This window comes from Pipra filicauda, unplaced genomic scaffold (genome assembly GCF_003945595.2).
Source record: "Pipra filicauda isolate LSUMZ 115617 unplaced genomic scaffold, ASM394559v2 scaffold351_size757598_pilon, whole genome shotgun sequence".
NCBI classification, from domain to species: Eukaryota; Metazoa; Chordata; class Aves; order Passeriformes; family Pipridae; genus Pipra; species Pipra filicauda.
In genome coordinates this window covers 448,711-461,994 of record NW_024104478.1, presented here as the reverse complement: position 1 = coordinate 461,994, position 13,284 = coordinate 448,711, and positions in this window count along the sequence as shown.

Genomic DNA, 13,284 nt, shown 5'->3' with positions numbered 1-13,284 from the left:
AGTTACAATTCATAGTGCAGATAGGTTCTTAACATACATCCTTTTATGATATACATATTTTTTTAACCTACAGTCCTCAAATGCAAGGGAAGAGGGTATTCTGGCACATGATTGTGTCTGAGTTTATCATCTAACATCTCCTCCAGCCTCGTCTATTTATATCTGTCCTCAAGAAAGATATGTGCAAACAGGACAGACAAAAGCAAGTTGCAGTCTTCCCTTTGTGCATAAGGAAGCAAATTCCATTGCCTAGAGAGTTTCCAAACTGGGGGTGAAAGAATTGTCAAGAATCAATCTCAGACTCTAGGATCCTAAAAGCTGAGCGCTCCCTGCCAGCTAGGATCACATAGCAGTGATCTGACCAGCTCATGAAGGGGCTGTCCCATGGGGCACCCCAGAGGCAGCTGCGCAGTGGCCACACATGACTATCCCCTTGCCTGTGTCTTTCATGACTTGCCAGCCCATGCTGTGCCCACCCATTTCCCCATGGTGGTGGTAGGCTGCATAAGGGGACTCTTCAAAGCTCCCTGGGGTGGGTTCTCTGAGTGCCCTGCATCTCTGTGCTCCCTGGGGATGAGCAGGGACCCATACGCTAGGGGAAAGTAGAGGAGACTTAGGGAACCATTTTGTTGTAGCTAAAACCCCTCTTTGTTTCCATATTTGAAGGGAAAAATATGTTACTTTGTCCTCTTCTTTGAGGTGGACAAATTGAACTGCTGAGTGGTCTTGAGCTATCTCTTGCTACATGCCTCTCCTTGCTGGCTGTTTTGCCTCTTCCCTCAAGATCAGGAACGAAGATAAGGAATAGGATCACAAGGAGAAGTCTAGGGAGGAACCAGCCTAGCACCTGGACTAAATCCACACAGGGAAGTAGAGCCAAGGCTTTGAAGAAACTGGGGAAGTCAGAGGGTTTTTGACCTTGTTGAAGGAGGGAGAGGGAAGGGAACTCATTATCCAGATGTAAAAAAGAAAACAAAATTAAAAGCAAAAGAAGAAATCAAAGAAGCAAACACTGGAAACCATCTACAAGTACAACTGAATCAGCAGACTGTTTACATCACTGCTGTGAGTTGTAGGCTGGACAAGACTTTACTTGTTTAAAACTTCAAGTAGGTTCAGCTGTGTCAGGGCTGGTATATAGTGGATAGTGGAGACCTTCTCCTCCATCTTACTGATACTGAGGAGAAATTCATCCAGCTGCTAAACTTGTACTTGGGAGTCCCATTGCTTGTATTCCAGGTAATACGTTGCTTTTTATGTTTCCTTCATCAGCTTTGAAGTTGCTTCTTCAAAACAGTTGTCTGTCTGCTAGTGACAGTCCCATATATATGCACACCTGAAGACTTCAGTATTTTACCACTGCATTGCGTACCAACATGGTATTTACAGTTCTTGTAGACTCTCCACTGACTGTGGGCACAAGCAGAAGTTGCAGGACTTCCACCACCAAAACGCTAAAGGGCCAGCATGAGACCTGGGACTCCAAGAAAAGAACTGGGCTGTTCACCTGTGCATCTCCACTCATGTTATCACAGAGGTAAGAGCCTCTAAAATGTTCAGGCTCTTACCTCTATTCAGGGAAAAAGAATTTGCTATATTTTTTCCCTTCTTTCTGTTGTTTCAGTCTGTCTTTTCTCCTGGTTCTCTTATATGTTGTTTCATTAATCCAGTTGCATGATTCAGTCCTGTGAGGACTGAAAATGCAGGAGAGTTTTGCTCTGCTCCACGCTGCTGATGCCCTGCTGCTTGCTCTGACAGCTGCCCATATCCCATGGCCAGATCTAGACTTGTTGCCACTGAAATCAGCACTGGCAAAACACTCATCACAGGTAAGGGGGAGAAGTGGCTGGGGATGTTGGAGTTGAACCAAGGCTGTGATAGGCATGGGAAGGTATGATTTTTTAAGTCCTGTAATACACTGTTATCATTGTGTGAAAGGAGTAGTGTAGTCTTGACAATAAGGCACGAGGTTGGCAGGTTCATTCTAGACTTTGTGAGAGGTGTTGGTAAGTCACATAGTCTCTCCCTAGCTGAACTTTCCATCTAAAAAGTCAGTGTAATTATAAGGAATGGGAGACAGGGAGTATCTATCTTGCCTACCTGGACTGTCGACTTTTTGTATTGCTAATTCTGATGTTTGCACAGTGTCTGGTACTATGACATTCTGATCGAAATCAGTGCCTACAGACCTCCCTGTCACATAATTAATAAAGGTCTCAGCCTTCAAGTCTTTTGTTCCAGACTGTACATTCAGCTCACAACTTCTAAACAGGTCAGTCTACTGCAAGTATGTTTTTTTTTTCATTGAACACCACTCTGTTTCATAGCGTCTCATGGCATTATAGGTTTGACTGTAAAACTAACTACTGAAACATCTGGTCTTATTATTGGAGATTTTTTTGGGCAGGTCAGTACTAGGCATGGGGACTATGGTGATTTAAAAGCTCAATAAAGATGTAGGTTGAAACAAAGCAGATTCTCCCGTTCAACCTATTTTGAATCCCTGGGGCTACTATTAGGCTTAGTGTAGTTCTGAAAGCCAAGAAAGTGTTACTCATTATGCTCAAAAGATTGATCACAGTATTTATGTCCTGAGGCTCAAATCCTGAAGTCCTTATTCAGACAGAACTCCCATTGACTTCAAAAGGAGTTCTGTCTGCAGAAGAGCTTCAGAAATAGTGATGCACTGGCTCACAAGGCACTGTAAAAACCTGTTAGTGTTTTTAATGAAGCCTCATCTGTGGAGGATCTAACAGAGATATGCAACCAGCAAGCAACTCGTGTCATTGAAATGCCCAAAACTGTAAAACTGTGGCCACAAGGAGTTAATTGTTGTCTATAGCAACACAAGCAAGAGTCAGTGAGAGTCAGCAGTCAGAACTTCTACATATTGTTCAGAGCACAAAAAGTAAAATCTAGGGATGCTACTGCATGGAAACGTAAAGTCACCTCTTCTGCTGTTACCCTGGAAGCACTGCAGCCTTAAAAACACACACATGTTGCATCTGTGATTTCATATACTATACCTATTCCTTTTATCCTGGACTCTATTTCTTTTAGAAGCCTTTTAGAAGAGGTTTCCCTGCTGCAAATACCTGCCTAAATGATAGCATGAAAGAAAACAGTTTGAAATAAGATATTTCATGTAGAGGAAAGCCTTTGAATATTTGCTGTCAACAGCAGTCTCTTTCCTGCCAAGACAACAGCTTCCCCCAGTGCAGAACGGGTCCTAAGATGGCTTTATGTTGCCAGACATGTCTTCCCCTAGACACCACCCTAGTGATGAAAATAACCAGATTGGAGTTCCAAGGTTTTCTACAGGTGTGATTTTGGAGCTGATTATGCAAGAATTTGAAGCTCTCTGAGATCTTCCATATTTGCAAGTGATCCGAGTTTTCTGCATTACAATAAATTTTACAGTAATGGAATGTTAAGGATATATTATGGTCCAGATGGAAAGTAGCAAAGACTGAAATTTAGCTTCATTTTAATCCATAGTAACGCAGCCACGAAAAACTCAGTACTGCAACTTTAAGGACAACTTCCTTGGAACACCTTTTTGCATGGTGAAATTGTACTCAATATTGCAGAGACAAAACTAAAAAAAACCCTACTGTAGCCACTTTTGGTCTGCAGTCATTGCCTTGAGAAGCAATGCCATTCTTCAGAGCTCCCCAAATAGAGAGGGGCATGGAAATTCAGCTCAAATTTAATGGAAAACTGAGAACCTGTCTCTAGTTTTTTGGGCATTGTCAAGGTTGTAGAGATAGTTTGTTATGCTAAATATGATGTTCTACCGTCTTCGAGATCAGCAGGGGAGAACTTTCTGTAGGAATTTGTATAACCAGGAGTGGGAAGAAGACCACTCTAAATACAGGGCCCTTGACTTGACTGATTCCAACAAAGAAAAAAGGAAAGAAAGAAGGAAAGAAGAAAAGAAGGCAAGAAAAAAGGCAAGAGGGAAGGAAAGAGGGAAAGAAAGAAAAGAAGAGTGAGAGAGAGAAAGAGAGAAAGGAAGAGAGACAGAGAAAGAGAAAGAAAGAGAGAGAAAGAAAGAGAAAAAGAAAGAGAGAAAGAAAAAGAGAGAAAGAGAAAGAGAGAGAAAGAAAGAAAAAGAGAGAGAAAGAAAGAGATAGAAAAAAGAGAGCAAAAGAAAAAGAAAGAAAGAAAGAAAGAAAAAAAATAAGAGCCACAGTTTGTTGACTTTCAAATGTTGTAAGACATGTCTATTTGCTTAGGATACCTGTTATTCAGTTTACAGAGACTGGCCTGAGCCTGAGGTTCAGCTGTGTGAATGCAGTTTGTTTTCATTGCTAGTCTCCTCTGGCATCTCCTCATTGGGAGGCACAATGCAGTTCTGCTCTCTTTCACCTTTTATTACAGTAGCCCTCTGAAGCTCAAATCAGGAAGAGTGTGTGCTCTAAAAAAACCCCAACTATCTAATCTAAGAACATCTATCATGAGAAGCAGGGGACACACAGCAAAAAACCAGTTACATACTCTTTTTAGAGCTATTTAATTACAGTGTTTTACAGTTTATATAAATAAGCTGTGAGTTTCCTCTGCTGTTCTTTTGCCAAGACAGGTTTCTTTTTGATGTCATGCCAGAGTACATATCCTGAAAGCATCTGTAAAAACGCACTGGAAACAGAGGTAAAAGAAAGAAAGAATGTAAGCATTAGTTTTACAGGAATGTGAAAAAAGAGGTTCTTCCTCTTATTTCCTATTAGCATGTGCAGTTGGGTTTTCAGGAAGGTGTTCTCACAAAAATCTTGTGGCTCTCATGGGTAGAACTGAGTGGCCATGAAGAAAGCAGTACGTGGAAATGTGTCCTTTGGATTTTCTCATATAAAGGGCTGAAACTTCTTTTTCCATCTTTAAAACCATAAAGGGATGCAATGTCTTTTGGCAATATGAAATGCGCTTGTTGGTGACATCTCTGCTTTCCTCTTCAGAAATGTACCACCTCTTCAGCATAATATAGTGGATTAGTTGGAGCAGGGCATCTTTCCCCATAACTTAGTCTTTAAAACAGCTAAATGAACACCAGAGACAGTAACAGACACTGCAAAGTTTAAAAAATAAAAAAGGTAAGAGATAAATCTCTTCATATGGATTTTTCTAATTGCCAAGGGTGTGTGTTCCATCTGGCAGAGATGATTTAGCAATACCCACCAAGAGGATGAGTTCAAGTGTCAGAAAGGAGTAACGATAACTCTTCTTTTGGATAGGTTGTCAGAATTTTAACAGGCACCATCAACTTTCTCTGTAGCATCCTTATTTCAGAATCTGGCCACTTGGTGATGGGGGGAGAGGACAATTTAAATATTCTGAGAATAGTCTATACCCACGGATATTAGTGCCTAATTGTGGAAGAACACAGTCCCTATGTAAGCCATGCTAGCTGGCCTTCAATAGCCAGAAACTGTTGCTCCCATGGGAGGCAATGTCAGCTGGAAACATACAGCTATGGCTGGTGAAGGGACTGGAGCATAAGTCCTATGGGGAGAGGCTGAGGGAGCTGGGGTTGTTTAGCCTGGAGAAGAGGAGGCTCAGAGGTGACCTCATCACCGTCTATAACTACCTGAAGGGAAGTTCTAGCCAGGTGGGGGTTGGTCTCTTCTCTCAGGCACTCAGCAATAGGACAAGGGGGCACGGGCTTAAGCTCCGCCAGGGGAAATTTAAGTTGGATATCAGGAGAAAATTCTTTACAGAGAGAGTAATCAGGCATTGGAATGGGCTGCCCAGAGAGGTGGTGGATTCACCATCCCTGGAGATTTTTAAACGCAGATTGGACGTGGCACTGAGTGCCATGATGTAGTAAATGGACTGGATTTGGACCAAGGGTTGGACTCGATGATCTCGGAGGTCTTTTTCAACCCAATTGATTCTATGATTCTATGATTCTATGATTCTATGAAGAGAAAGTCTGTTCTTCTGTTTCCTTGGTTTAACACAGAAGTTGAACATCATTGCTCACTCCCTGCCTGTTCTCACTGGAGAAGCAAAGGCTTTACAGTGATACAGTCACAAGGGGAAATGCTGAAAAATAAACTGCAGACATTTGGGACAAACATAGAATTACAAAAGATTACCTACAAGTAGAGATGTTGAACCCATACACCTTTTACATGCAATGTTCATACCCAAGATAGCTAATGTCAATTGTGCTATTATATGCTTACAAAAAGGTGAGCTCAGGAAACACATTTGAATTCACAGAAAAAATACACAAATCAAGATGGAAAGTAAAGTCCCATTCAGTGACCAGGGCTTGCCAAACTCAGTTCCTACAAAATGGGAAGAACCAAAAACTGCATTCAGAGACTGAGAGACACAGTGAAACAGTGGCTGCCTGGGCTAATATGACAACTTCAGGAGATAAATAACCATGGAAACCTCAGTAAAATGAATGCATCTTCAATGAAATTAAGCAGAGAGAGGAAGAAATGGTAACTGGAGAATCCTTCAGAGGCAAAAATACATGTATTTCCTTCCGCAGAGGTGCTTGTGGTACAAACAGGTTTTATTTTTAAACAGTGTATGTTCTCACTGGCATTTATGAGAAACTATTTGGTGCAAAGACTTTGTAATTTCTCTTTTATAGAGTTGCCACAATTCTGCATGTATGAAGGCCTTGATTTTAAAAGCTCTTGGACAAACTCATACTCAGTTTTTGTTTAAACAAGAAATAAGAAATAATCTGCCTTCCTCACTTCTGTCAATAGCTTCAAAAATAATAAACCCCATCGAAAAGTAAGTAGCTCTGGAAGACTACAGCATGCCTTTGTAATTCATATTTAATGTGTGCTATACTGTCCCTTGTTGGAAGCCAGCTTCTGATTGGTGCTATTCAAATATGATTTTTATTTCTATACTCAGTGGACCTCATATATTCATTTCTGTACTCTATATACCTCATAGACTCAGTTTGGTCTATGAGGTACACTGTTAGAAACTGCATGTAAATAATGGTGGGGAAAAGACCAGCTCTCTGCATCAGCTAATGAATGTGGCTCAGGGAGCAAGAGAAGAAACAATACATTCACTACTGCTAAAATTTAACTATGTAACTTACCTTTCGGCAATAAAAATTCATAACAAGGACAATAAAAATGGCAACAGAGGAACATTTTCCCCCTTTCTCTATTGTTGTTTGTCTAGCACTCATGTGCACCGAGCCAAGACCAGCAAGTTCACTTTCCTTTTGTTATGCTCTGAACCAGATATAAACTGTAAGGTAAAACTCTTGCACTAAACTTCTGCTCTGTTGATGAAATCTTTAAGCCTTACAATATTTGTTTAAGAACAACAGATAAAATTCTGTTTGCAGGGCATTTTTCAGGTAGTGGGTGGACTAAATAAATTTGTTCAGAAATGACTGCCTTCAGTCCCTGCTGATCAATGAGTGTTCCTCTGAATAGTGACATTTACAAACCATCGCTGTTCCCCATATGGGGAGAAAGCCTGGCTCTGTCCCTTTATTGTCCCATGTCAAAGAAATGACATTAATGACAAGCTAAGTTGCAGAAAGTCACAATTGTCTCACTTAGGATTGTAAAAATAGAATAAACTCTCCACATTCATTCCCGTGTTACTACCAATAACATCATTAATCTACTACAACAATCCATAAGGGGATGGCTTTACTGTCTATTAAGTGTCCATCTCACGGAGATGGTACAGTTTTTCATTATCCTTGCCCCTCATACTGAGGGTATTTACCTCATACGTTGGCACAGATGTGCCTCTGGAGATGCCAGTGAGGGGTCTCAAAATTCCCATCTCCCAGCTCTTCATCAGAGGGGCTCACAATTTACTTGATTATATATAGTCAGCAAAATCTGTATCTTCTATGTTCCCATCATAGACTCTATTTTCATATAAATCTGAAGTCAACTGGTTATATCCCCATATAGTGTCACTGTATGTTGAGAAGAAATCTGTCTCTTTGAAAAGTGTGTATAACTGGGCTACATGTACTGTGTCTGATTTGTACAATTAAGTTCTTTCTGGCCCATTGATACCTGTACAGTTAAATGCATAATTAGGCTGTTCTGAAGGGACCTGTATACAATGCAATAGAGGAAAAGTACCTACACAATTTTAGTTGTTCTATGTCTAATCAACATCAATGTGCACAAGTGCAAATGACAGGAACCATAAGGTGTTTAGCTTGGAGCCCAATCTAATGTGTTGTTGTAAAGTCTGTGCCTTGCAGTTTACTGGAGGCAAACCAGGGGAACACGGTTAACCTATCCAATTTCATGGCATTGTGTAGATCTCCCACTGTTCTAGAAACTGCAACTCTTAGTATTTCCTTTGAGTTCTCTGTGCCTATTTTGATTCTTGGAACGTGTCAGACATATGCTGCTGGGGAACAAATAGTGCCAAACTGCTTTCTCATCTTCTCCTACCTGTCCTCACACCATTGCATCCAAAACCCATAATTATTTCCTACACTGAAAGTTCAGGGAGCAAGCTGAGCTGCCTTCAGCAGTACTTAGTTGGGTCAAAAGTTCATATGGAAGAGCATACTTTGATTGCCACCTTCCTCCTCCTGGAGAGAATGCCTCATTCTGCAGTGTTTTGGTGGCGTCAAGCAGCATACTTTGGATGCCTGCTACTTATGGAAATCTGTAGATTGGCCATGCACTGCTACGTGCACAGATTAGAAATTGTTTCCATTTTTGCAGAACAGTCCTTCAACTACTCATTAATTTGGGCTCCATGTTCCGCTTTCTTCCATGGTCTGTATTTGCCAATCTGGTCCATGGGTCAAAGGAAGTTATTTCTTTGTTAGCAGAGTTTGTTAAGATGGATTCTTCCCCTTACTGACATCTTCAAGACCCTGAAGAGAAGCTGAGACTGAGAAGGTAGCCTGGAACCTTTCTTGGAACAGATATGATGTCAAAGTGCACCAGCAAACAAGTCTCATCAAGATGCCTCATCCTGGCACCAGCTACTTGGCAGGTATCATGAATAAGAGAATGCAGGCCCTGTTAAAATTTAAAGAGCTTCTTAACCTGGTTGAAGAAGGCATGCAGAAGAATTTTAGGATTAGTCTTGCGCTTCATGAAAAAAAAGTCTTTGTGGTTCTGATGTATGCAGGTTATCCTCATTTATCAAGACAAGAGCTATAAGGTTCCTGCATTTTAAGGATTGCTATTATCAAGTATTCCATGTTGCTAAATCTTGAAGAGCAATCATGAATATACAGGATGTTGAGTTTAGTTAGAAAACTAAATTAATTTATGTAATCCACTAAAAACCACCTCCTTGGCCTGCTTGGTCAAAGAATGAGTTGACCATTATTCAAGACTGGTTTTACAGGACCATTGCTGGTAATGCTTATGAGACATATAAAATAAATATCTATAGATAAGTATCTATAATGATTTCTTGCTTCCCTTCGTAAAGTTTTGGTATCTCCTTAGTAAGTCTGAATGCAACTCTAGTGACTAATTAACAGCAGTTTTGTTTCACTAGTATGCTATAAACAAAAAGAGCCAACAAGTGTCCAGGCAGGCAGGCGGCCTTTAAACAGTTCAGCTTAGGAGGAGACACGGTTATTTTTCTTTCAACACAGAAAATGGTAAACACATACCTACTCAACCTTTGCCAGACTCCTGAATGTTATCAGGACCTTCACCTGAAGAAGCATACAAGATTGTAGCCTTCATTTTATTGCTATTTACATGGCAATTAGTAATCCTAAAGTCACCACGTGGCCCTGGCTGCCCATTCTTTTCCAGATGGACTTGAATTATATGTAGCAATTTTTTTCTGCCTAGTTTCTCAGAGACTCATGCAACAAAGATTCTTCAACTCATGTGGACCCTCCATTTACTAGTTAGAATCTGAGCAGCTTCCTAAAACACTTCCTTAAAAGGTTCTAACCTTCCTTTTGAAGTCTATGAAAAATTGTGTCCAGTCAAGCATATGAAAGAACATGAAGAACTGGACAAACCTGACATATACAGGAAAAAAGGTAAGTCAACTCATCTATACTTGCAAGACAAATATATTTGCATTCCCAATAGTTCTGAGAACCACCTTCATGAGACATCAAGGTGAGATCAGGGTGACTGTCTTGACAGGAGAACCCACGCAGGTTCTCCAAATGCTGTGTGGCATCTAATAGGAGAGTTTCAACTTTAGACATTTTGACAATACTCTTACTGGTCCCTCTGGAGCTTTCTCCATACTTTTTAGCAACAAAAATGTTTTCTCTGTGATAAATTCTCATCTTGAAGCCAAATAAGATGAAAATTCTTTGAATGATACAACCTTACACATATTTCTCCCTAGAGTGATCTTGCATCAGCTGTCATCCCTACCCTGAGGCAGAATGCAGCTTTTTTGAGGAAAAAAAGTCGGAACCACTGAACTTCTTTTTCTGTTTTAAGCAGGCCTAACATGCTACAGGAACACTCAGTTTTTCTTAAGATCTTCCACTCAACGGTACTGGTTCATTTATTTATTTGTGTGCAAACAACCCTAAAAGAACACACCTCCCAGGTTTGCAGTGTCTCCTCCAACTAGCAAAGCATCATCCTCACACAGACTAAAGTGTAAATAACATGGCAGCAACAACACCAGTCTCCCACTGCCAAAAAGAACACAGATCAATACAAAATCACCGGATCCTTTGGGATCCAAAAGGCACCCTTTCCTCAGGTTGCCTCCCCAGCCCCACTTTGTTCCCACTAGCGGACAACAACAGCTGCTCCAAGCAGTGTGGAAGGGCTCCTGTACACATTCACAAATACAGAGAATTGCCATCTCCAGGGCACAGATTCCAGCTATTTTGCACCAAAACTTTGTTTCAGTTTGCAGTCTCTTTAAAGAAGTAACTCTATGAACATACTGGCACTCGAGGCTTCTCAGTAAAATTATTAACTTATTATTGATTTAATTAATAATTAAAATTATTAACAAGTGCCCTCACCTAGCAATGTTCATCCCAGAATATTAGTCCATACTTTCAGATGGGACCAGCCTCAGCTGTCACTGCAGCCCACCCCATTTTTCTAATACCTGACTGCTGCCCAAAACTCCTTGACCACAGAATGGCAGTGTCACTCACGTACAGCACCAGACACTTTCCAGGCTCTCACCCTGTCTGTACTAGGAGATTTGGACCAAATCCATTACTCTAAATTGATATTGTTGCATTATTGCAGATCAGGCATCATGTAATAGATACAGTGGTGAGGCTAGCACTGGTTAATATGCTCAATAAGGCTAATTTCATGGGTGAACATATCTTCAATATGGACAAGACTAAACAACCAAATTAAAATGTAGGCGATCATAAATACTTTAAAGCCTTACCTATGCATACAGGGACATCCTGATGGGTCTGAAGAGAGGGAAACCTCTGGGAAAGAGGCAGTGGGGAGCAGTGCCATCAGACTAAGAGTGCTAACCTTCTCTTCCAGCAGCACAGTTCTTTATAAAGTATTCATCTTTCTTCAGTGCAGTTATGGTTGTGTGCTGGTTTTGCCTGGGGTAGAGTTAATTTTCTTCATAGTAGCTGGTATGGGACTATATTTTTGTTTGTGATGAAAATATTGTTGATGACAATGTTTTAGTTATTGCTGACCTGTGCTTACACAGAACCAAGGCCTTTTCTGCTTTTCACACCACCCCACCAGTGGGTGGGCTGGGGGTGCACAAGAATTTGGGAGGGGTCACAACCAGGACAGCTGACCCTAACTGACCTAAGGAGTGTCCCATACCATATCTGTCACATTCAGCATAAAAGGTGGGGGAAGGTTGCCAAGGGCCCCACTGCTCAGGGACTGGCTGGGCATCAGTTAGTTGGTGGTGAGCAATTGTTTTCATTTGCATCACTTGTCTTCCCTTTTTTTTTTTTCTTTTTTTTCCTTTTCATTACAAATTTGTATTATCGCCATATTTTATTTTATCTCAATTATTAAACTGTTCTTATCTCAACCCATGAGTTTTCTCACTTTTACGTTTCCAATTCTCTTCTTGGGACGGAGTGAGCAAGTGGCCTTGCAATGCTTGGTTGTCGGATGGAGTTAAACCACGACGGGCTGTTAGGTTAAGCTGGCTTTTTCAAATGGATGCATCTTTATGTCTGAACACTGCTGCCAGCTTAAAGCTGGCGCTCTCCAGTTCAACTTGCACCTGCTCACACGGGTGGAAGCTAAATGGGTGTAACTAGTAAAAGGGGCTTTAAATTCATATAAATAACCGTCCAGGTCATGCTGATTTCATTAAGGCAATTCAACTTCATTTAAAACTGGTAAAACTTCCACAAGCAGACAAGCCCTGTCTACAGATTAGATCTACTTCTGCTGGATTTGGTGACATGCAGTAATGCATTCCACACTGCCAAAGCTTTCTGGCAGGAAGAAATGCCCATCAGTTTCTGCCAGTCCACCTCTGAAGCTGTGTTTGTGTTGATAGCTTCCAAGGCATGGGATTGTTTTCTCTCTGTCATGGTGTTTAACAGAATAGTTATGGATCAGAAAAGAGCTACATCATTAAGGCAGCGGGTGGGGATATGCTGCTGAGCACAGCTGCCCCTTGCTTGTGTTGCTTCCAGGGACAGAGCACAGCTTGAGGGGACAGATAGAGACTTTCCTAGAGCTGTGAGTATGCATGCCCTGAAACTGGGTAGCAATACTTTACCCCAGCCTGCCTGCGCCTACAGACAGGCTTCCGGAGTCAGTTCGCCACACTGACATCTGTGCTCAGAGACAAGACTGCTCATTTGTTTAAACCTGAAAGAAATTCCTGTGCAAACCATGCTCACCTGGAGCACCGGCTTCATGGTGTCCCTCTGAGGAACAGGTATGCCTTACTCATCCCCTGCTCTCCAGAGCTGTGCTGCCAGATCTGAACATCCCTTGATGGGCAAACACAGAAACTGAACTCATTTGGGTCTAGTCATGAATCCTCCTGGACTTCCCCACTTGGTTATTCATGCAGTCAGAGCAGGAGAGCATGAATACGCTAGAGAAAAGCTCTTTGCAGTGGACAGGGATGGGCAAAAAGAGCAGCTCTGTACCTTTCTAAGCCACTGACTTGCATCCATAGGAGATGCGAGGTCTAGCCATGGCTCTGCCTCCCCAGCTGCCAGTGAGCAGATGAAGAGAGGAATACAGGAACCAAACTGTGTCTCTCAAGGCAATGTGAAACTAGGGGCAGGTAACAAAGAGGTTTGAGGGAAATGGTAGGCAGATAAGCCAGTCATCAGCTCTCTGGAGTTGCTTCATAAAGAATACAATCAGTGTGGAATGATGTACA